The following is a 25,872-nucleotide window of genomic DNA, read 5'->3' as shown; positions in this document are numbered from 1 at the left end:
GAGCTTGTCTGTGAGCCACATGCTCAGAAGTAGATTAGTAGGTCAAGGGTATGTGCTTCTAAAGTTTTAATAGACAGAGGCAAATTACGTCCAAGGAACGGCACTCATTCCGTCCCCACCAGCAGAGGGCGACAGGGACTGTTTCCACCTGTCCTGGTAAACACCGTTTATCACACTTTTTGTCCTGTGTCACTCTGCGAAGAGGGAGAGTGGCAGATCCTTGTGGAGACTGCATTCCTGCACTTCGTTCCTTGTCCCTCACCTTATTAAGGATCTTGTCAGACGGGACCTGTCTGGAGATGAGAGTTAAGTGGTCAGGGGCCAGGAAACTACGACTTGGAGAAGAGCTTGGAAGGATTCAGTGGAAATCAGGACAGCCAGACTCATGCCCTGTCCCTCCTGGAAAGGCCATCATGGGGATGAGGGAGCAGACAGCACTGTGCATCCAGGTGAGGAGAAGGCAGCCAACACAGGTGGACGCCACAGCGCACAGCTTTCATCTGAATCTAAGAAAGCACTCAGATCTCTCCAAGCCCTGGAAGCCTTCTGGGGTAGTGAGCTCCCTATCAACAGGGGTATTCAAGCAGAGATCAAGGGATGTGAGATAGGGTTGACTGGCAGTCAGTTTCTATTCCCACCTCCTTTTGGTGTGTCTTCTTCTACTGTAGAGGCTGGAAAAGGAACAGTTAGCAACATCTCCCAGACTCCTGGAAGCTACAGTTCTATCTATAAAATAGGAGGGTCAGAATGGGGCAGAGAATATCTGCTGTTTTTGGCTGTTTTCTGCTGGGAGGAGAGACCGTCAAGAGGAGGGGTTTCTCTATAGAGTGACCCTGGCTCCAGCCCTGAAGGTGTTGAGAGGCAGCTCCTGCAGCCGCGGCAGACCCCAATCCTGATCCCTGGGGCACAGCTGCGGCCTTGGGTTCCTGCCCACAGTGGTCCCTGGGGACTCCTGGTTCCCTGCCTTCCTGATTGTGGGGGAGGTGGTGGCACCCCTGGCGGCCTCTTCATAAGAGTTGCTCTCGGGACCCTTCCTGGAAGTCCAGCCCAGAGCTCCCTGCTCCAGCTCTTCTAATGGCTATGTGAGCCCCTAATTCCCATTAGGAAAGCTATTTCTGGCATTTTTCTGCCTAACATACTAAGTTTCCTGCCCTAAACCCTGACTGATAGGAGGCAGGGATGTATAGGACACAATGATCTCACGGTGCTTCCCTACTCTCAATTTCTATGACCCCATGATATTGTCCCCCAACAGAAAAGGCAGTCCTCAAAAACCGAGGGCGATGAGGCGATGCTGGGAGGAGCAAGGGGTGGCCCAGCCCCCACCTCACCCCACTGGCCGCATCTCCAGGCCCTGGCTGGCCCAAGCGGAAGTGAGTTTGTGTCGCAGTGGCCCTCCCAGACCCTCTGCTCTTCCTTGTTCCCTTGGCACTGAGGCTAATTCTGGATCCAACTGTCCTCAGGGCTCCAGAACAGGCGGCCTGACCTTAACTGGAGGGTGTTCTGGGGACAAGTGATAAAGAACGATTCCTCCCTCTGCTGCCTTGTGAGCTCTTGAGGACAAAGCTCCTCATGAAATGGGTAAAGCTGTGACAGAAAATCCACAGGATGCCAAAACCAGACTCAGACTCCGCCCAGCACAGCCCCGAGGGAGAAATCCCTGGTGTAAGCGCTCCCTATGTGACGCTTATACCCCTTGCCTCATTTAAACCTCTCAACAACTCTAAGCAAGGGGATTTATCCTCACCATTTTACCTGTGGCTCAGAGACGGGGAGAGCTGGCCCACGATCACACAACGAATGCGGGAATAGCAAAGTCAGGGTGGGAAGGAGTGTGTTTTCCCGTGGTCTTAACCACAGGTTATCCTGCGACCTCAGCAGCCATCGAGTTCCACATTCTCTCCCCTCCCATAAAATGTTTGGATGTTTCCTACTCCAGCCAATGCTCAAACACTTCCAGAGACAAACCTCAAGCAGACTGGCCCCTTACACCTTCAAGGACAGGTGATAGTTTATCTTCTTAAAACACCCTTGACAGTAACACTGCCTTCTATAGAAACTCCTTCTAAGATTCAACCCTACTCATTCTCAAACAATCTTCCATCGTGTGCAATTTAAGGGGTTGATAAGGAGGATGCCTCCTTTGTTCATTCATTCATTTTGCAAAACTTTGCTGAGCCCCTTGTACCCAGGCTCTGTGTTAGGATCAGGGGATACGGAGGTAAGTGAGGCCTGGTCTTTGCCCTCAGATTGCTCACAGTCTGGGCAGCTCGTCTGATCCACGCTAGAACTAGCTGACCTTTTACTCAACGATTACTATGTGCCAGGTACTGTTAAGTGCTTTGCATGGATTATTTCGATAGATCCTTAACAACACTCGTCTGAGCAAGATACTATTATTATCCCCATTTGACAGATGAGAAAACTGAGGCTAAGGCAGGTCCAGTAACCTGTCCCAGGTTACACAGCTGGGAAGTGGCAGAGCTGGGATTTGAACTCAATTCTGTCTGACTCCAAAACCAGTGCTCGTTTCCATAATGTTCTACTGACCTAGGGCAATATCAAACCTGGGATTCTTTGATTCTGCTGGTGAAGGCTTGATCTGTCTTCTTCAGTGGAGGCAGATAATGCTTTACAGTATCCTCACAGGCAACATCATTTCTCCAAGGACTAACTCAGATGCCGTCTCTAGCACAAGCCTTCCCCATTGTCACCACCTGGAAAGAACACTTTCCTATTCTGAACTCTTGTAGAACACTGATTTCTTTCATGCTATTCTCTCTGGAATTTCAGTTATGTGTGTACATCTCTTCCTCCCTAGGCTGTGAGAGCCTTAGAGGCAGGGACAGAATGGTGTCTCGTGTTCATTGTTGTAGCCCCACGATGCCCAGGTACTCAGTAATGTTAAATGAATGGACCCCTAAAGAGTATGCTTAAGATTCAAAGCATTATCTTCAAGGACCATTATCTTTGCCACTAACACAACTTCTCTACACCTCTCTTTGTCAAGAATGGAGAAGAGCCCAGATTTGGCTCCTTTAGTTACTGGAAAGAAGGAAGAAATTCCTACAGAAGTCTCTAAGTACAAGATCTCAGGCCCAGGAGCTCCAGTTGGAGAGGAAATGACACTTATGAGATCCTGCTGGCCTCCTCCAGGCAGCAGGAGTTGTTGGGCCCTCCCTGGGAGCCTCTGGGGCATTCCTTGGGCTGCACCATCCAGGGACTGGTAGCTGGTGGAGGCGTCCCCAGCCCCAGGCAGGTGCACACCCCACGCTTCAGCTCCAAGCATTGGGTGGATTAGGGGTTGGGAGCGGCCATGGCTTTGGCAAGGGCTTGAGCAAGAACAGCTTTGGCGGGCCGGCCCCGTGGCTTAGCGGTTGAGTGCGTGCGCTCCGCTGCCGGCGGCCCGGGTTCGGATCCCGGGTGCGCACCGAGGCACCACTCCTCCAGCCATGCTGAGGCCGTGTCCCACATACAGCAACTAGAAGGATGTGCAGCTATGACAGACAACTATGTACTGGGGCTTTGGGGGAAGGGTAAATAAATAAAATCTTTAAAAAAAAAAAAAAAAAAAAAAAAAAAAAAGAACAGCTTTGGCGTGTGGGGGCTACAAGGCACAGCTGTCAGCTGCTTGAGCCTTAGCAGGCTCAGGAGCTTAAATACAGCTCCAATCCCCCTCGCCTGGAGTGACACAAGCTCTGCTCCTTAGGAAGAACAAATGGCCAAAAGCATGAAAAGATGGATAAAAGGGCTTCTCCTCCACCCACACAGCGACTCCTCACAGTTGCTCTAACAGTCTGTTCTTTCCCTTCCTCCTTCCTGCCACAAGCACTGATTGAGTACCCATGTGCCAGGTACTCTGCTGGGTGCCGGGAACCCACCAGTTCCAGGCAGCACAGTCCCTATCCTCCAGGGGCTTAGCTGGAAGTCATGAATATTAATCAGAGTTTCCCATAAATAAGTAAAAATTTTCAACTGTGATAAGTGCTCTGAAGGAAAATTCCAAGAGGCTTGAGTGCGTGGAACCAGAGCAGTTAGTCTTGTAAAGGGGGTCAGCAAAGGTTTTCCCGAGGAAGAGGGAAGTCCCTGTACTGCAATGTTCTCTCCACCTTCCTGCTTTAACTAGAATGGGGCTCTCCCAGAGGTCCCGGCTTCCTCTGCAGACCTCTAAGAGAGGGCTGTTCCTCCTCATACCTCTCATACCACGTGGCCGGGAGCAGGGTAAGGATCCTTGCTCCTTGCTTTCCTCCCTCCTGTCTAAAAATGCTGGCTCTGGGGCCGGGCCCGTGGCAACACGGTTAAGTGCTCGCACTCCGCTGCTGGCGGCCCGGGTTTGGATCCGGGGTGCGCACCAATGCACTGCTTCTCAGGCCATGCTGTGGCGGCGTCCCACATAAAGTGGAGGAAGATGGGCACGGATGTTAGCTCAGGGCCAGTCTGCCTCAGTAAAAAAAAAAAAAAAGAGGAGGATTGACATGGATGTTAGCTCAGGGCTGATCTTCACACACACAAACATAAAAATAAATAAATAAATAAATATACTGGCTCCTTTGCAACTCAGGCCAGCAGAACACACCACACCACCTCTGCTGGCTGCAGCCTGCACAGCCCTCAGGGCCACCCTCTCTCCTCCACCTAGTGACTTCTCTCTCAGTTCTCTCTCTCTGTCCTTCTCTCTCTCTCTCTCTCTCCCTATCTCCCTCCCTCCACCATTTCACTATGATCATTCTTGATCATAGTGGTTTCAGCCACCATAAATGAATCATCTGTACTCCAGCCTCATATCCTTGACCTCCTTTGCTTCCAAAATAGTTTGTCCTCCACCCTGCCTGAGACACCTACTCCCACCATCACACCTAGACCTTGTCATTATCAAAAACTGCAGCACCTTCAAAATCTCTATTGCAAGCATCCCATTCTCTGGGTGGTTCACCAACTCCTATAGGTCCATCTCTTATCCACCATTTTGCCGCCTCCAACAGTTCTTTGACCTCATCAGGGCCTCCAGTCTACAGATGCTACTCCGCTACTTACTCGATGCTCTTCGTCCCCTGATATCCTCACTCTCCCTTTTGCCCAGCGACTGGTCAATCATTGCAGTTCCTCCCTGCCACACACTCTCATCCCTCTCGTCCCTCTCCTTGTATTGTATCCACCCTGCAAAAGCCACAGTGCTGGGTAGGTACACCTCTCCCTCTACTTTGAGACTGCACCCAAGCAGTTGAATGTCGCTAGATGAAAACGCACAGATTTGCCAACTGGCTGCATTTTAAATTTATGAATGCAAACCTCAGGTGGGTCCTAGCACTGCCGGGCAACTCTACTGCTTGTCTTCTTCCTGCTGCCCTTCCTTTCTTCAAGAGGACTGTTTTCTATCTCTTCTCTAGATTCAAGCCTCCATTACTCGCCCCTTTTCACCCTCAGCTGATGACATCGTTCTTATTTCATTGAGAAAATAGAAGCAATTAGAAGAGAACTTTCTTATCCTCCAGCCACTAAATCCATCCACTGACCTGTGTCGGAATCCACACAACAGGCTTTTCCTCCCATGATAACAGCTGAGCCGTCCTCACCTGTCTTAAGTCACTCTACCCCGTGCACTGGATCTCAGCCCCTTTCACCTACTCAAGAGCTTGGCTTCTGCAGTGATCCGTCCCTCTCTCTTGCATCATCAAAATTCCCCTCTCTACCACATCAATCCCAGGACTGTATAAACATACCATAGTATCTTTAATCTTTCATCTCTCTCCTCCCTTTTATAGCAAAACTTCTTAAAAGAGTTGTCTCTACTCACATACTCCAATTTCTTACTTTCCATTGTCTTGAATCCACTCCAGCAGACTTTCATCCTCATTACAGTCACGAGCCACATAACGACACTTTGGTCAACGACGGACTGCATAAAGGATGGTGGTCCCCTAAGATTAATACCATGTAGCCCAGGTGTGTAACAGGCTATACCATCTAGGTTTGTGTAAGTACACTCTATAATATCTGCACAACAATGAAATCGCCTAATGATGCATTTCTCAGAATGTATCTCAAGCATTAACCGACCTGTGACTGTGCTTCACTGAAACTGCTCTTGCCAAGGGCAACAATGCCTCCTGTTGCCGAATCCAACAGCTAAACTTTAGTCTTCTTCTTACTTGTCTTAACAGGAGCAGAAATTTCAGTCTTTTTACACTTACGATTCTCACCACCATGATGGATAGACTCTAAGATGCCACCTCCCTTGATATTCATGGTTTTCATGCTCTTGTATATTCCCTCCCTTGAGTGTGGGTGGCACTTGTGATTGCTTCTAACCAAGAGAACGTGGCAAAGGTGACAGGATGTCCCTTTCACGATTACATTATATCGTGGAAGATTTTGTCCTACTAGCAGGCTCTCTCTAGATCTTTGAAAGCCTAGCTGGCTTTGAAGAAGTAAGTCGCCACGTTGGGAGGTCCACATGGCTAGCAGCTGAGGGGCAGCAAGGAGCTGGGCCCTAAGTCCTGCAATGGCAAGGAAAATAATTGTGCCAACAACCTGAGTGAGCTCGGGGGAAGAATCTTTGCCAGTCGTGCCTCCAGATGAGGATGCAGCCCAGCCGACACCTGGTTGCAGCCTCGTGAGCCCCTCTAAGCAGAGGACATAGTTAAGCCATGCCTGAACTCCTGACCCCCAGAAACTGAGATGATAAATGTGTGTCATTTTAAGCCACTAAGTTTGTGGTCATTTATTACACAGCAATAGAAAACTAATATAACCACCCATCTTTTTTATATGGTGATTATTTTCTTTATATGGTGTTTTTTTCCCACAAAGGCATCTTATACTGTATTTTTTGAAAACTCAGACACAATTTATTTGCATATTAAACAGGTACCATTCCATACCTTCGCATGGAAAATTGTGACCATGGAACCCTAGGGTCTAAGTGAGCAGTCACAGGAGAACCCAGAGATTCTCACACTTGTTACTAAGTGTGACCTTGAACAAAATTTTTTGTCCCTCTGAGGCTCAGTTTCCCACATGTAAAATGAATGGGCTGCAGCAGACCATCTCAAAGAAACACTAAAGTGTGATGTATGATGATTCTTTGGCTGACCTAGGACCCACCCCATCATCTTTAGAGGGAGGAGTGCAGCTGAAGCAGGGAGCAGGACTCACAGCGCTGGAGGACTTGAGGGATGGACTTCCTCCTCCTATTAATTTCATTGGTGAGAAACTGAAGCCCAGATGGAAAGGGACTTGCTGGAAGCGGCAGAGCTGGCCTCAGCCCTGCCCTTTGGGCTTCTCCATCAGTGCTTTCTCAGCAGCAACAGGAGGCATTCTCTCTTCTAAGCTCTCCCAGGCCCTTTGTTACCATTGTGAGGTAACCCCAAGGTCTGCCTGCCCTACAGATGGGGCTTTGTGGGTTTACTCCAGGTTTCTTAAAGTGCCTGGACTCAATCCTGGGAATATTCCTCATCCAATGGTGCCTTCTCCTGCCTTATTTCAGGAGCTGCTACCAGTTGGCCCTGTCTGGAGCCAAGACTGAGAGCAAGGAAACTGACGGCTGAGTAAGAGGTTAGGGGAGGGTCTGCGGGTGAGGTGGCAGCTGTAACCAGGTTTCAGGTAGGGTGGCGACTAGACCTTTGGAGAACCTGAGCCCAGAAAGCTCTTGGAGGCTTCTCCCAACACAATCTTACTTTAAAAATTAATATTCACATTAAAAAATACATGCCCATGGTTAAACTCTTAATTTTTTTAACCAAAGGATTTATAATAAAAATGTAGAATCTCCTTATCTGACCTTCTCCATTCAAAGTTCCTCTTTCTGGGGCTATCTTTTTTTTAAATCAGTTTTTTGTTTAAGTTCCCCATCTCTCTATACAATATATTTTAATGATATTTCTCAACTAATTAACATGATGTTAGATGAATATTTACGCCTGTCCACCTCTCCCACTCTTCCTCTCGATATAATTATTTCACTGTTTTAGTTCTCTATTATTACCTTTGTACCTTTTAAAATTATATAAGCATGAAGATAAACTTCTTATAAATTATAAATGGCATTTGTGTTAGTTTCCTATTGCTGCTGTAACAAATTACCACAAATTTAGGGGCTTAAAGCAGCATGAATTTATTATCTTATAGTGCTAGAGGTCAGAAGTCCTAAAGTCAAGATGTTGGCAAGGCTGTGTTCTTTCTGAGGCTCTAAGGAGAATCTGCTTCCTTGCTTTCCCAGCTCCTAGAGGCCTCCCGCATTCCATTAGCTCATGGCTTCTTCCTCCATCTTCAAAGTCAGTAGAATAGCATCATCTCTCTTCTCTGACCTTCCTGCCTCCCTCCTATAAGAACTCTTGTGATTACATTAGATCTACCCAGATAATCCGAGATAATCTCCTTGCCTCAAAATCCTTAACTTGATCACACCAGTAAAGTCCCTTTCGCCACCTAAGGTAACATATTCACAGGTGGTGGGGATTAGGACACGGACATCTTTACGGGCAGTATTCTACTACTCCACCATGCATCCCAGATTACCTGGAACAGTCTCACTATATGTCTAGTGTCCTGGTGTAAATATTAATATGGCCCCTTTCATTCTCAAAAGTGTTTCTGTTTAAACAAAAAATTATATGAACACTCTACTTACCCAGTGCTTCCCAATCTTTTCTATATCATAACATATGTAGAAAATGATAACAATTTATAGATCCTCTGGATAAAAAGACAAACCTGCTTGTGACGAGAGGCAATTGTCTCAGGAGCTCCAGCCACCTTAGGACCCGCCTGGCTGCTCCAAGGGGCAAGAGTATCAGTATGTCAGCCCCTATAACCCGTTCATGGTGCACCATTGGCCATCTCACACCAGTGGGAAAGTCTCTCTTACATTAAAGCAATAAAATATGTTTAAAGCCTGTTCTTTCAATATGCTCCTGTGTGAGCAGCATTTGCTTCCAAGGAGTGTACCTGGGGCTCACACACGTGTGCTGACACTCCTGTCATTGCGATCTTGCCTGCAGGTTAATTCAGGTTGTCAGATGGATGCACTTCTGGGCATCTCTTCACACACCCTCCAGTTCTGTGTGCCTGCAGAATCTGCCATCCCTCCCGCACTCTCCTGGGCATCAGGGTGTTGGCACTGGTGGCCGAGCAATCCTACTGGATTTGCACAAGGATGGGCTTTTGAATAGCTTGTAAAATTTTTCTCTGGGGCTTCAGAGTGCACAAGTCTCTTAACTTTGTAACATACATATATATTTTCAATGTAATTTGTTTACCACAGAAATACTAGTGGTAAAACGTTTTATCATCATTCCCTCCTTTCTAATCATCAGAAATCACAACAGCTTGGTGCAGAGGCACATGAGAGCGTGTTGATCTGGCACCAGCACTTTTCCCTACGTATTTGGGCTGATGTTTATTCCCTGAGCAGGGCCCTTGCTTTCAAGGCTGCTTTTCATTTCAACTCTGTTGCTGATTTACTTTATGGGATGCGATCTCCTTAGTTATCAGCATGTCCTATCATGATGGTGTTTGGCCTTCTTTATAGCAACTGTATCTCTTCTAATTTCCATTCCAAAAGTAAAGATTTTTAAATTCATTTTTCAGCACCTGTGCTTCTTAATGAATTCTTGAATTATATTGTTATGGCTTACAGAATATTTTAAATTATGCTAACAATGAATGCTTATACTACAGCTAATAAGTACTCAAGCCACGCACAGAAGTTCCATGTAAACAATGGCATTTCTCTCTGGATTCTGACAAAAGTGGGCGGGCACTTCTGCGTCCCAGCCAAAGTGGCCACTGTATGGCAATAATCGTGTAGCACAGTTTATGGTTCACTCTCTGAGCTTCAGTCTGGCTATTAAGGGATACCTCAGGAAATTTTAAATTTGAGTGAGATTCTAAATACTCTTCTGCATATGAATTGGAACTTTATTAATATTTTATATCACACTATCTTACATTCATGTATTTCAGATATGTATACAGAGACGGTGTCGTGTGTATATACACCTTTTTTTTTTTTTTCTTAACAAAATGTGATCATTTTCTGTATGCTGTTTTGTAACCTTTGTATGACGTGGGGGCCAAGGGCTCGGAAGCTTGAGCAAAGAGACGCACGACGTGTGTGACTCTGGGTGCATCCCCCTGCCTCCATGCCTCAGTTTCTCCACCTGAGGATGAGGTGGACTCACCCATCCCTAGGGGGCTTTCCAGCTCTGATAATCTATAGTTAAAGGAGGCTCCTTGCAAGAATCCCTTTATGTCTAAGGATGTAAAAAGAAGGAAAAGAAAATAAATAAGGTAAAGAAAAAACAGGAAGGAGCAGACAGGTGCTGATAAAAGAAGAGGAAAGGAAAAAAGCAAGATGCTTAGACTCAAGACGTGCGAGTATGCACTTAATTTATAAAAAAACTGGTTTCAACTTACAATGTTTTTTAAGAACACTGGCTCTGGGTTAGACAGAGCTTGACTCTTGGTTTTATCACTTACGTTCTTGTGGGACTTTGGGCACAGTTTTTGTGTCTCTGACTCGGTTTCTCATCTTTTAAGTGGAATTAAAAATAACTACCTCATAGATTGTTTGGGGAGTACATGAGCTTGTAAAGCACCTAGCACAGGGCCTGGCACAGAGCAACACTCAGTCAACTCACGTTTTAATCATTGTCATCACTTCTCCTGGGGCCCCTCTGCGACCCCAGGACAGGAATCCTCCTTCCTTTAAGGCGTTTGTAGGCCCACCTTACCCGTCTTCATCAGGCTGAACAACTCCAATTCCCGAGTGAGGCACCCACAGAGGTGAAGCGGGCACGTTCCCCCCATGCTAACGACACCTGCCCCCTGAACTGAAACATCAACAGTGAGAGGAACGAGAATGCCCTCTCTCGTGGGCATGTTGATCACAGAGTACCACATGCTCTGACACCTGTTAGACCCTCCTGTGGTGAGAGATGAGGAAGCAGAGTCTCAGGAAGCTCAAGTCACTTGCCCAAAGCGATAGGTATGGCCTGGATGTCGTATCTCACCGCTATGCCACAGCACGCATAACCTGGGGTGGGGTCGGTTCAATTTCTCCAGGGAGGCTGGGTCCTGCACGTGCTCTGCCCCGGGATGGCAGTCCCCACTCTCCCACTCCACTAACTGCATGCTGGTGCAGGGAGGGTATGGTGAGATGGGCAAGCCCATGGTCTCTGGATTTCTGGCTTCAGCACTGGTCAGCCATGTGACCTTGGGTGAGTGTCTTCAACCTTTCTAAAGCCCAGTTTCCACATCTGTAAAATGAGACATGTGGGGAGTAGAATGGAGGGGGGAGATGTGACAATTGGCTTTATGTTTTTTTCTTGTGTATTATTCCAGAGTTTCTTTATATATATACAAGTAATAAAAATATATCCCCTCCTTTTTATACAAAAGGCTGTATCATCATTCTCTTAATTTTTTTTCCTTAAGAATACATATCTGGAATTTGCTTCAAGGTAATCTAGGGTGCAGGGGCACTGGGTGGGAATATAGATAATCGGGGGTGGGTGGTGGTGTTGGCTTGGAATACAGACAAACAACGCTGGCCAGACAGAGTAGGTTAAACTCCCACCACCTGATCAAAGCTGCTCTTTTGAACACCATAGATGGTCTTATCTAGATAAACACATGGTCAGTTTTCAGTCCTCTTGTTGTGTGACCAAGCACCAGCCTTTGACAGAGATGGTCGCCCCCTCCTGGAGACTTTCTTCATTTGGTTTCCAGGACGACCCCACTCCCGGTTTTCCTCCTAGCCCACTAACCGTGACTTTCTGGTTCCTTTTGCTAACTCCTAGTCATCTTTCTGTCCTCCTCTAGACTTGATTTTTGGATTTCCTCTCATTTTTATTTACCCTAGCTTCCTTGGTGGTCTCAACTAGTCTCTTGGCTTGAATATCATCAATACGTAAATACCATCAACATGCTGACAATTGTCACATTTTTACCTCCAGGCTGGACCTCTCCCCTCTCACAATCATCCCAATGCCTACCGGACCTAACCTTGGATGTTCACATACAACAGTCTCCCTTTGCTCCTCACCAAAACCTGCTCCTGCCATTGTCTTCCTGGTCTGGTAAAAGGCAACTCTATCTTTCCTGTTGCTCAGGCCAAACGATTTGTCTCCTCTCTCTCACACTCCATTTCCAATCTATCAACATTTCTACCATAAAAATATTTTCCGAAACTGATCATTCCTCGCCACCTTCACTGCCATCGCTCTTGTCCAAGTCATCATAATCTGATCCTGGACTGCCTCCCAGCTGCCTTCCTGTTTCTGCCCTTGCCTATATCAACCTAACAGACAGAGCATCGTTTTAAACCCAAGTCAGATCACGGCCTGCCTCTGCTCAAACTCCTCCGATATCTTCCCATCTCACTCAGAAGAAAAGCCAAAGTCCTTAAAATGGCTCACAGAACTCCACACCGTTTTCACGCACTCATTATTGCTCTGACATAGTCTACTTCTCTTCCCATAGCTCACTCTGAGCCAGCCACACTAACCTCCTTGTCATTCTTCAAACAGGCCTGGCACACTCCCACCCCAGGACCTTAACACATCCCATTCCCTCTGCCCACAATGCTCTTCCCAGAGAAGTGCACGTGGCTTGTTTCCTCATCTACTTTAGGTCTTTGTTTAGATATCACCATCCCAGTGGGACCTTCCTTGACTATTTAAAAAGACTGCAACCCCTTCCCTCTGCCCCCAGACTCCCTCTTCCACTTTCCTGATTTATTTTTCTCCGTAGCAGATACACTGGCTCACGTGGTATGTATATGACTTAGCTCTTTTTACTCAGTTATTTTTGTTGTCTGTCTCCTCTAACTAAAAGGTAAGCTTCACGAGGGCAGAGATTTTTGTCTGTTTTGTTCACTGTTGTATTCCCAGTGCCTGGCACACAGATACTCAATAAACATTTATTAATTCAGAAAATGAACGAATTTCCTTATCCTCATCTTCTCACTCTTCTATTCGATTCTTCATTTCTGTTATTATATTTTTGATTCCAAGGGCTGGGTTTTTTTTCTCAGAGTATTCTTTTTTCAAAGCACGTTGTTCTTATTTCATTGTTCTTACTGCAACATCTAGTCTCTCTGAGCGCATTTGTTTGTGTGTTCAGGTTTTGCAGAGTCTCCTCCACAGTGCCTTCATGTGTTTGTGCATTTCATCATTCTTCTGCCTTTTTTTTTTTAAAGATTTTATTTATTTATTTTTCCCCCAAAGCCCCAGTAGATAGTTGTCTGTCATAGCTGCACATCCTTCTAGTTGCTGTATGTGGGACGCGGCCTCTGCATGGCTGGAGAAGCGGTGCGTCGGGTGCGTGCCCGGGATCCGAACCCGGGCCGCCGGCAGCAGAGCGCGCGCACTCAACAGCTAAGCCACGGGGCTGGCCCTTCTGCCTTTTATCTTAGCGGTTTTTCTCAAATGTCTGGTAATCTCTTTAAGATTTTTAGATTGACCTTTAGAAGTATAATTTATCTACAACAAAGTTCACATTTTAATTGTTCAGGTAATGGCTTTTGATGAATGTATGAGCCCACGGGACCACCATCCCCATCAAGGTGTGAATATTAGCGTCCCCCCAGAAAGCTCTCTTGTGTCCCTTTGCAGTCAGTCCCCCCACATCCCAAGCAACCACTGATTCGCTGTCACTAGATTAGTTTTTGCTTGTTCTATTAATTTATACAAATAGAATCAGATACTATGTAGTCTTTGTGCCCGGCTTCTTCCACTTAGCATAAAGAGATTCATCCACAATTTTGCCTGTTTCAGTAGTTCCTTCCTGCTATATATGACTCAATTTGTTTACAACTCACCTGTTGACAAAGATTTGGGTTGTTATCAGCTCAGCTGTAGTAAGCCGCCTGCTGTGAACGTCTGAGTACAAGTCTTTGTGCGGACCATAGCCAGGACCAGGGCAAGGCAAACTAGGAAGCCTGGGTCACAAAATTTAAGGAGGCACTCACTCTCATGTTCATATAAGTGCCAACTCTGCACTTGCACAATCCTGAGAGTGAGCGCCTCCTTAAATTTTTCACCTTGCTTGCCTCACCTGTGCAGGCCCTGATGTAGATATAAGTTTTGATTTTTCTTGAGTAAACACCCAGGAGGGGAGTTGCTGGATCATAGACACGTATGTGTGTAACTATAAAAATCTGCCGCACAGTTCTCCAAGGTGGTTGCACCACTGTATACTCCCGCTAGTGATGGATGAGACTTCCCGTTGCTCCACATCTTCACCAACAAGTGTATTTCCAGCTTTTCTTCTCTGTTGCCACAGACAGATTGCTTCCTGCACATGTGGCTCCTCTGTGTGGTTCTTTCTCTCATCCTCATCTTCTTGGCTTTCCTTGATCCAAACCAGACTCAGGACAGCTTTTGCTACTAGTCTTGTTGAACTGCTTCCACACCCCATTGTTGCAAACAAAAGGGATCTAGCTGTGCAGCTCCAAGTGAGCTGTCCACTTTCAGGAAGAGAGTTTTCACCAGTGCTTTTCGGAGATCGGTCCCTACTGGGTCCTTCACTCCTCTCTGAGCTTCTTTCTTTCGCTTTTTCCTCCACAGCCTTTGTAGGATCTCAGTTGCTTTTGTTAGCCCTTACATATATTTTGGATTCTGTGGATTCCATTTATCTTCAGGCTTGGCTGAAAATAGTATTTGCAGAATTTCTCCTTTTTTGCCTTTGCATAGTTTCTCGGAGTAAAAGAGTCAAAATGTTCATTTATACACCCATTTTGAACTGGAAATCATCTTCATTTATATTTCCAAGTAAACAATGGGAGCAGAGGTGGAGACTTGCATATTTGGGAAAAGTTATTTGGGAACAATACAGAGATGTTATGGTATGTTAATTTCTAATTAGGACTGCACACTGATAAGGTTGCTAGAGTCCTAACAGTATTTGAAATTGATGTCACCTTTTTTCAAGGGTCTCTCTAAAAACGGTGTGGTGGTCAGGTATAAGAGAGAATCTTTATTTATAGTCAATGTATCCCAGGAGCAGGCTGGGGAAGGCAAATTCCCACTTGCCTTCTCAGTAATTCCAACAGGAGGTTGTGTGGTTCTCACAAGCTCTGGCTTTCTTGGGTAAGACATTAGGAGGAGCCAGAGGATAAATGAAATTGGAGGTCATACGTTAAGGGTGCATTCCTTGACTGATGCCCAGCAGCATTACAAGCACAGTTCCTGGCACTGAGCAGTCAAGGAACTGCTGGGTTCTTCCAGGGACGGGATGAACTCGCTGGCCTTCATATTCTGAACTGAGCATGAATCTGCATTCTCTTCTCTTTCACTGGTGAAACGAAACAACTGGAGTAGGTTTTTAAAAAAAATTAACTAGATTTTAAATTATTATAAAATAATATATATATATATTTTTTAAAGATTTTATTTATTTATTTTTTCCCCCCAAAGCCCCAGCAGATAGTTGTATGTCATAGCTGCACATCCTTCTAGTTGCTGTATGTGGGACTCGGCCTCAGGATGGACGGAGAAGTGGTGCCTCGGTGCGCGCCCGGGATCCGAACCCGGGCCACCAGCATCAGAGCGCGCGCACTTAACCACCAAGCCACGGGGCCGGCCCAAAAATAATATATATTTAAGAAAGAATTTAAACAGTATAGACAGTGAAGAGTGAAAGTTTTAAGCAAAACAATAAGTACTGGTATTCAAGATTTGAAATTTTAACACCACAAATCTGTACATTTCTGTATAGATGTATATATATATCTATAAATACATCATATAAGGTTTGGAGAATAATACTCACATGATGGTAACTTCAAATCTTTGGAGAGGAGAGTGAATTTGGGAGAAGGGGAATTTTCGCTGTTTATATGCTTATATGTTGTCTAATGTTTCTAATACATTATATTAATGTATTACTTAGGTAATTTTTACTGGATATTTTAACAGCTTTATTGAGGTATAATTTATATATGATAAACTGCATGTAATTAAAGTGTATAATTTCATAAGTTTCAGCATATATATATATATGATATATATATATCAGCATATATATTTCACCTGTGAAAACATCACCACAGTCAAGATACTGAACATATTTGTCACCTTGAAAGTTTCTTTATGCCCCTTTATAATCACTCTCTCCTCTCCTGACCCCACTCGCACCCATTCTCAGGCAACCACTGATGTGTTTTCTGTCACTGTAGAGTATTTTGAATTCTCTAGAATATTATATAAATGGAATATTTTTTCTGACTTCTTTCACTTAGCACAATTAAGATTTATCCACGCACAATTATTTTGACATTTATCCATTTTGCAGCTGTATCAATAGTTCATTCCCCCCCTTTTTTTGGCTGAGTAGTTACATAATTTTTAAGAGTGAAATCCGATGCGAGAAGGAGGAAAGAGAAGAGTAGATAATACCTACACCTCAAACATACTGAAATGTTGCCATTCATTTAAAAATGTTGCTTACAAACTTGAAATGTGTTACAAAGATAGTGTTGCCTTACCTCACAGTCCCATTTCCAGTTAGCACCACAAATGAGTTTGTGTAAACTTCTAAAAAACAAGGCATGTGTGAAAATGAGCAATCTTGCACAAGCTCACAACTCAGGGGCCAGAGCTCTTGGACTCCGGCCTCACTGCCGACGCTCCGAGGTCAACGCCCCGCCCAGTCCCCTCTCCCAGTCCCCTCTCCCAGTCCCCAGCCCCAGAAATAGGGTCCTTCCTGCAGTGGCAGAAATAGGCCGCCAGGTGGTGCTGCGGGGCCGAGCCCAGGAGCACAGTGAGCGGGGAGGAGCAGCAGCGCGCGGGAGCATGTGACCTGGGTCTCCTGGAGCCTGGATCACGTGACGGGGCCCGGAAGCGGCTGCCGGGCAGCTAAGGGGGATGACCAGGACCCGGAGCTGAGGCAGGGAGAGGGGCCCTGCGCTGAAGCGGGACCGAAGCTGAAGCCGGAGCCAGAACCCGAGCGGTGAGTCCGCGCGCTGACGGGCTGGGGCTGGCGCCGGTCGCCGACTTCGGCAGGACCCACCTCGCCTTCCTTGGGGGCGCAGCGGATGCTCCGGGTCGGGCACCGACCCGCCTGGGCAGCGGGTCCGAGTCGTCTCGGCTCCCCGGCCGCACCTGTGGTCCGATACGGGCACCCCTCCCGGGAGGAGGCGAACTGGAGAATCCCTCTTCCCTCACGCTCTCTCCCTTGACATCCCCGTCTTATTTGACAGGTGGGGAAGCTGGGGTCCCCAGATGGGAGCGATCACCCAAGTGACCAACTCGGGCTTCCTCGCCGCTTCCCAGAGAGGTCTGGCCGGCTCGGGCAGGTCCCCGGCTCGCTGCGGGAGCCCTGCTCCGGACTGGCTAATAGTGGGTCTTAGGGGCGTAGAATACCAGAACTGCAAGGACCCTGGGGAATCATCTGCTGCAACCCTGTTCTGGGACAGTCTGGGAGATCGAGGCCCCGGAAGGGGTAGGGGTTGTCTACGGTCACCCAGTGAGTTAGTTGCAGACCTGCGACTAGAATCCGAGTCTCCCTCAGCTCCAGCCCCGTTTGCTTTTCACCGCGCCGCCTCCTGCGGAGAACTTGACATGTGGAAAGGCACCCTTTTCCTGTACCCTTCTCTTTCATTGCTCTCCGCTTTTAGCTCAGCATTCTCCATCGCCGGGATTGGATTGGCTTTGGGTGTGGTTCCATGTTTCAGTGTTGGCGATTTTTCTGCAAACTCATCATTCTGTAGGTTTTGTTTCTGTCTTGCAATTTTGAGTAAGTCGTATCAAAATATGAAATAAGAATCGCCTATGCTCCTGGAAGGGTAGGTGGCTCCCAGCTGAGGTTGTGGAGAGCCCTGGCATTAGCTTTAAGAATGCAAAGACCTTTGCATTATTTTTTCTGTAGCTTGGCAGATTTGGGGAAGACTGGTTATTTGGAGGATGTTTTGCAGTTATTTGAGGCTTGCTGAAATAAGATAGCAGCATGATGTAATGGAAAGAAGCGAGAATAGGGAATCAGGAGATTTTGTTCTAGATCTGACACTTGCTTTTCCAGCTTGGGCAACTCCCTTCCTTGTTTGAGTTTAGGTTTCCCAGTCTACAGTGATGGGGTGGACTCCCTAAGGGTTCCTTCTTCTTTGACATTCTCTGCATCTAGGTCTGTTTGTTTTCTAATCAGAGATGTCTTTCCTCCAGTATACATTAGTATCTGCCTTGCAACAAGACTTAATCGAGTTGTCCAGGAAGCAGTTTCCCTACTTCTTATTTCTACGTTGCTGTGAAATCGCCCTCCTCTTTCTTCTTATCTCTGGATTACATCCAAGCTAAATACTGACAGCTGGAAATGGTTTTCTCTGTCTTTTATTACTTTAAACATGATCAGGGCCCTCTGACTCTTGTCAAGAGCCTGGTCTACAGTAACGAGCTTACTTGTACATTCAGAGCATGTTTTCTTGAAAGATGTTCTTGAAGTCAAGAAGTAAGGAGACCCAAAAGGCTTGGTGATTCGCTCTGAGTCTGAGGCTGTCTAAGGTAGAGGCTGCTCTGAAGACGGTATTGTCTCTCTCCCTTTGTTTTCTGATTGTGCCATTTATGTTTGTCTGCTCCTGAGTCCTTATTTTCCCTTTAAACCATGTAGCTGTTCATTCGGCCTCATCCCTGTGGCACCGTAAAGTGCTCAGAGCTGTCTCTGTCTATTTTAAAGGCAGTGTAAGGAGGCAGATTCCATTTCTTTTGTGATATTCCAGAGTTCAACTAGGACCAATGGATGGAAGTGCCAAAAGGGAAGTGGTTTTTGGGTGAGCGTAAGAACTTTCCAAGAATTCGTGCTCTCTCCGGTTGCAACACAGAGCGTGGAGGTCCTGTCACTGGAGGTAATTGTCACTGGGCAGTTACTTTTGGAAATGTGGATGAGATTATTGTACTGGTAGAGGGTTGGACTGGATAAAGTTTTAAGTGTTCTTCCCACTCAGAGGTTCTGTGAAACTCTAGGACTGGACTTGTTAGCATGTGGGCTGTGAAGTAGAGTAGATAGAGTGGATGTCCACTTTTGTGAATTCTTTAGTTTCCCCCTTGCCCCTCAGATAACTGTTCTCATGTTAATTACGCCTGCTTTTTCTTTTTCTTTTTTTTTATTGGGATATAATTGACATATATTGTACAAGTTTAAAGTGTACAACATAATGATTTGGTATATGTATATATTGTGAAATGATCACCACAATAAGTTTAATTAACATCCATCACCTCACGTAAATTTTTTTTCCGTTATGATGAGAACTTTTAAGATCTACTCTCTTAGCAACTTTTAAATAGATAGTACAGTATTGTTAACTATACCATGCTGTACGTTAGATCCTCAGAACTTATTTATAATTGGAAGTTTGTAACTTTTGGCCATCTTCGCCCAATTACCCCACCCTGCCTCTGGCAACCACCAATCTGATCTCTGTTTCTATGAGTTCGGTTTTTTTAGATTCCACATATAAATGAGATCACGTAGTATTTATCTTTCTCTGTCTGATTTATTTCACTTAGCATAATGCCCTCAAGGTCCATCCGTGTTGTTGCAAATGGCAGGATTTCCTTCTTTTTCGTGGCTGAATAATATTCCGTTATATATATGGAATATATACATTACATTTTCTTTATTCATTCAGTCAACAACTTCAGTTGTTTCTGTACCTTGGCTATTGTGAATAATGCTGCAGTGAACGTGGGGGTGCAGTTATCTCTTCAAGATAGTGATTTCATTTCCTTTGGATATATACTCAGTAGTGGAATTGCTAGATAATATGGTATATTTTTAATTTTTTGTGGAATCTCCATGCTGTTTCCATAGTGGCTGCACCAGTTTACATCCCACCAGCAGTCTACAAGGGTTCCCTTTTCTCCACATCCTCGCCAGCACTTGTTATCTCTTGTCTTTTTGATGATAGCCATTCGAACAGGTGTGAGGTGACATCTCCGGTAGTATTGATTTCCGTTTCTCTAATAATTAGTGATGTTGAGCGTGTTTTCAGTACCCCTGCTTTTTCTTTCTTTTTATCACCCCCTCCCTCCCCAGCGCATGTCTCAGCTCTTTAACTGCTGGATGTGATATCTCTGCAAGCGTCAGATGCTGAAGAGCCATTGCTGTTAATGCTACACTTCTTCCCACCCTGACCTGAAACAAGATCCTAGAACTGGGCTGAGTGAACTGATTTTGGTTTCTACTTTTGCTGGCCTGGTCCCGATAACCCTTCCAGAAGTGTGTGACTGACTAACCGCTAACACCCAGGCTAGTTTTCTTCTTTTTCCCATAGAGGAAACTCACATTGAGTCTGTTGACCTCAACCCAGGCCTTGGAGGAATCACGAACCTCCCTCCTTTGGCTGGGCCTGGCTAGGCCGAGCACACAAAGCTGGCCTCTGTCTGATGGGTGTGGGGTCCAGCGGATGGGACGTTCTGAATTTGCCAAAATAGAAATCCCACGATGCTGCATTTGGGGCAGTCTCTTTTTTTATCCCCCAGACATTTCTGTGGGAAGCCTTGACACCCAGGGCCAGTTCCCAATGACCCTCTCTAGTAGGAAAGACTCCTCTGTGCTTCCGTTTTCCACGAATTCAGGAATCTGTGTGGGTCACTGGGATGCTCATGGCACGTAGATCACCATTTCCAAGACGGGGACCGGGTTCAGCTCTCCAGAGGGGTGGAAGGGAGGGAGTCCTGCAGTGCTTACTTGTGTAGTCAGCTTTCTAACTTCCTGTCTTTGAACTTCTCTGTGGAAATAATCACAGTTGCTACCATCAGTGAGGATCCATTATGGACCATGCAGCATATTGAACATCTTTTCCTTCTCTCTTCATAACAATAGTGTGATGTAGATATTATTAATGACATTTTCCAGATGAGGAAACTGAGACAATGGGACATGCAGTAACTTCCTCAGGGTCACACAGCTGGGCTCTGAACTCATGTTCTTATGATGCAGAGTTCTCCCTGCAGACCTAATCCTGTACCTGTTTTGTTCCAAGGTAGCTTTTAGGAAGGGTAGATAACTTTTGGAGTGGTAGAAGGTATACCGGACCGGGAATCTGGGATCCTGGATTCTAATCCCAGATCTCTAACCAGCTGGGACCTTGGTTTTCTCACCTCCTAATGGGAAGCTGGAGCTCGATCTGTAAATCATGCCTGGTCCTAACATTTAGCGATTTTTATGATTGTGGGTAAAAAGTGAGCATGTTTGCCTGTTCAGCTCCTATTGTGCAGAGCCTGCTGAAGTCAGCAGCTGTTTTGTGGCTGCCCTCGCACCAGACTCTTTCAGGCAGAAGTCTCAAGTTATGGGATGTACTTCTGTGGTAGGTTAGATGGAGCTTTATCTGATACTGTTTGAAAACAAATCACATGGGAGTCAGAAAGTTTCACTTCCCTGCCTCTAGATCATACACAGCAACACAGTCTGTGTCCCTGTTCAAGTCTTTGGAATTCCAGCAACAGAGAAGAGACAATGCAGCTAGAGAGTTCGCTGCTTCTCTGGGTGCCAAAATCCAAGCCAATGGAATTGTTTCAGAATAATGGACAGTGCTTTTAGTCTGCATTTATCACCAATCCATGAACTCTGGTAGGAGGTAAAGCTTGGGATGTACGCATCATAATAAGATCATTTATTTTTGGAATGCTTTATATAAATCTACCTGTAATCAAGATCACCTAGTAAGCTGGTTAAAAATAAAATGCTCAGGTTGAATCAGACTGAGCCCAGAAATCTGTTTGTTTTTTTTTTTTAGCAGCTTTATTGAGATATAATTCATATAGCATAGAATTCACCCATTTAAAGTGTACAACTCAGTGGCTTTTAGTATAGTCACAGAGTTGTGCAACCCTCACCACAGTCAATTTTAGAACATTTTCATCACCCCAAAAGAAGCTCTGTACACCTTAGCCATCACCCCCTAATCCCTCCCAACTCCCTATTTCAAGCCCTAGTCAACTACTAATCTCCTTTCTGTCTGTAGGTTTCCCTATTCTGGGCTTTCATATGAATGAAATCATACAATATATGGCCCTCTGTGACTGACTTCTTTCCCTTAGAATAATGTTTTCAAGGTTCATCCATGTTGTAGCATGTATCAGTATTTCATTTCTTTTTATTGATGAATAATATTCCATTGTATGGATATACCACATTTCCTTTATCCATTCGTCGGGTTTATTTCCACTTTGTGGCTATTAGGAATAGTGCTGCTATGAACATGTGTGTACAAGTTTTTCTGTGGGCGTCCATTTTCATTTTAGTATGTATCTGGAAGTGGAATTGCTGCATCAAATGGTAACTTTGTTTAGCTTTTTGAGGAACTGCCAGATTGCTTTCCAAAGTGGCTGCACCATTGTACCCTCCTACCAGCAGTGTCAGAGGGTTCCAATTTCTCCACATCTTTACCAACACTTGTTATTATCTGTCTTTGATTCTGGCCATCCTGGTGGGTGTGAAGTGTTATCTCATCGTGGTGTTTGTTTTACATTTACCTGATGACTAATGATGAGTATCTTTGCATGTGGTTATTGGCTATTTTCACATCTTTGGTGAAATAGCTATTCACATCCTTCCTTATTTTTTAATTGGGTTGTCCTTTTATTATTGAGTTGTAATAGTTCCTTATGTGTTCTGTGTACAAGTCTCTTATTAGAAATATGATTTACATAAATTTTCTCCCATTCTGTGGGTTATCTTTCACTTTGTTTTTTTTGCTGGGAAAAATTTGCCCTGAGCTGACATCTGTTGCCAGTCTTCCCCCCCTTTTTTCTTTCCCTCCCCAAAGCCGCAGCGCATAGTTGTATATTCTAGTTGCAAGTTCTTCTGGCTCTTCTTTGTGAGCTGCTGCCACAGCATGGCTGCAGACAGATGAGTGGTGTGGTTTCACACCCAGGAGTCGAACCCAGGCTGCTGAAGTGGTGAGCGCTGGACTTGAACCACTAGGCCATCAAGGCTGGCCCTGTCTTTCACTTTCTTGATGGTGTCCTTTGAGGCACAAACATTTTTAATTTTGATGATGCCTAATTTACCTATTTTTTTCTTTTTTTGCTTGTGCTTTTGCTGTCATATGTAAGAAACCATTGCTTAATTCAAGGTCATGAAGATTTATGCCTATGTTTTCTTCTAAGAGTTTTATAGTTTTAGCTCCTATGTGTAAGTCTTTGATCTGTTTTGATTTAATTTTTGCATGTGGCGTGAGGTAGAGTTCCAACATCATTCTTTTGCATGTGGATGTGCAGCTGTCCTAGCAACATTTGTTGAAAAGACTATTCTTTCTCCATTGAATTGTCTTGGCACCCTTGCCAAAAATCAGTTGACTGTAGATGTGAGAGTTTATTTCTGTACTCTCAATTCTATTCCATTGCTCTATATGTCTCTCCTTATGCCTGTGTTATATTGTCTTGATTACTGTAGCTTTGTACTAAGATTTGAAATTGGGAAGTCCTCCAACTTTGTTCTTCTTTTCCAGAATTGTTTTGGCTAACCTGGGCGTCTTGAATTTCCTTATGAGTTTTAGAATCAGCCTGTCAATTTCTACAAAAAGGCAGCTGGAATTTTTACAGGGATTTCATTGAATCTGTAGATCAATTTAGGGAGTATTGCCAACTTAGTATTAAATCTTCTAATCCATGAATATTGGGATGTGTTTTCATTTGTTTAGCTCTTCTTTAATTTCTTTCAACATTGTTCTGTAGTTTTTGTGTACAGGTCTTATACCTATTTGGCTAAATTTCTTCCTAAGTATTTTATTCTTTTTGATGCTATCATAAATGGTACTGTTTACTTAATTTCATTTTCAGACCGTTCATTGTGAGTGCATAGAAATAGAATTGATTTTTGTGTATGGATCTTGTATCCTACAACTTTACTGAACTTATTAGTTCTAATAGTTTTTAGTGGATAATTTTTTATGTGTTTACAAGTCACCCTAAAAGTGTTGTTTACCTTTTGGTAATGAAGCTAACTAATACTTTAGTATTGCCTCTCCCTTCGTCCTCTCCTTTCTCCTCCTTGACCTTCCCATTTATAGAGACCAATAAATGTGTACAAACGGATTCTCCTTCCCTTGTTGGAACTGACCTTGTTCATTGTGCTGAATTTGGAATAGAATCCAATCAATAAACTCTTAAATAGCTATCTTGAGAACATTTTAGTATTTTCACAAGTGAGTGTAATATTTTCAAAAATATGAGTCTGGTAGGTGGGGAAAAGATGCTTTTAAAATTTTCATTATCAGGGGGCCGGCCCGGTGGCATAGCCGTTAAGTTTGCGTGCTGTGCTTCCGCGGCCCGGGGTTCGCAGGTTCGAATCCCAGGTGTGCACCGACGCACTGCTTGTCAGGCCATGCTGTGGCGGCGTCCCATATAAAGTAGAGGAAGATGGGCACGGATGTTAGCCCAGGGCCAGTCTTCCTCAACAAAAAGAGGAGGATTGGCAACGGATGTTAGCTCAGGGCTGATCTTCCTCACAAAAGAAAAAAAAATAGTTTTCATTATCAGTGGTCTTTGCTGGAAAGTAAAGAAATGTAAAATAAAACAGGTAAAAGGAGCCACCCATCCATCTAAAAGAGCAAAAATAAAAATGATAAAATTCAGCACTTGCAGGGTTATGAAGAGATAGTCATGTCCATATATTGCTGGTGACACTGTAGGTTAGTTCAATCATTTGTATGATAAGAACCATAAAAATGAGCCTATACACCTAGCTCTACTCGCAGGATATGACATAAAAATTGAAAACTATTTGTATGAATTCTTTTTAGCTGTGATATGAGATAGTCATTAAAAAAAAGAAAGCAGAAGCCCCAAATCCAACAATTGGAAGCTAGTGAAGCAAATTATTATATTAAGATAATGATGGACCATTATTATATTGCAACTAAACTTCATAGTGCATGCACTGTATTGCAACTAAACTTCATTAGTATATGCACTGTATAGTATAGTATATGCATTAGTATATGCAAGGAAGACTAGATATGAAATAAGCAGGAAAAACCTTAAAATAATGATAATATTAATAATTAAAAATGGTTTATATAAGGAAAAAGAAGAAAATTTATCAAGGTTATACAAATAGGTGATATTTCAATGCAATTTTGGGTGAATGTACACTTGAAGAAATATATATGTATATTTTTTGCCACTAAACATGCAGACTTTTCTTACTTAGTAGTTCACTCTTTTGGGTCTAAATATAGAGATTTTGACTTTGCATCGTCAAAAGGCCACACCTAATGTATAGATTAAGTTCATTGCCCTCAGGAACCTGAAGGACTGGCTTGTCTTGAACTCTCACATTTTACACCCCTCATTCTGACAGTTAACAGGTTCTATTAAAATTTCCCACAGGGCAGGAATGGGCAATTGCAGCAACAGACTTGGAAACCAGGTTTCATCAAAGGGATCCCAGGGGCAGGGTGACCATGGAGGCTGGCACTCAGTGGGGACACTAGAAAGCAAGAGCAGGAGGCCTTGGTTGCCAGAAAGAACCACAAGAAGGGACTCCAGGGGGTGACTGCACCCACCCTCTCCCATGCTTGAATCCCTGCTTAATGCTCTGAGAAAGGGCTTCTGCTTGGACTTTCCCAGGGATGGAGACACACTGTCTCCTGGAGCACTATGTTCTGTCTGGACAACTCCTTCTTTTTCTTTTTTTTTGCTGAGGAAGACTGGGTTCCCTGTGGCAACTGAGCTAACATCTATTGCCATCTATTGCCAATCTTCCTGTTTTTTTTCTTGAGGAAGATTAGCCCTGAGCTAACATCTATGCCAATCTTCCTCTATTTTGTATATGAGTCACTGCCACAGCATGGCTGATGAGTGGTGTAGGTCTGCACCTGGGATCCAAACCCAGATCTTTCTCTATTTTGTATGTGGGTCACTGCCACAG

At 44.7% G+C, this 25,872-nt stretch overlaps 1 protein-coding gene across 3 annotated transcripts in view; it reads left to right on the top strand.

The window, feature by feature from the left end:
• SLC36A1 (solute carrier family 36 member 1) overlaps window positions 1-25,872 on the top strand; it is a 70,095-nt gene that overhangs the window by 6,924 nt on the left and 37,299 nt on the right. Inside the window, exon 1 of one of the 3 annotated variants that reach the window (XM_004428631.3) lies at window positions 16,828-16,953. The exons of the other annotated variants lie outside the window; for them this stretch is intronic. The gene's annotated coding sequence lies outside the window, so the exon portion shown is untranslated. Of the gene's footprint in view, window positions 1-16,827; window positions 16,954-25,872 lie in introns of those variants that run through there. 3 annotated transcript variants of the gene reach the window in all.

Source organism: Ceratotherium simum, chromosome 4, assembly GCF_057802395.1.
Source record: "Ceratotherium simum simum isolate JZ-2026a chromosome 4, ASM5780239v1, whole genome shotgun sequence".
Taxonomy (NCBI): Eukaryota; Metazoa; Chordata; class Mammalia; order Perissodactyla; family Rhinocerotidae; genus Ceratotherium; species Ceratotherium simum.
The sequence above is the reverse complement of the archived record's forward strand: the minus strand, read 5'-3'. Positions and strand labels throughout refer to the sequence as shown.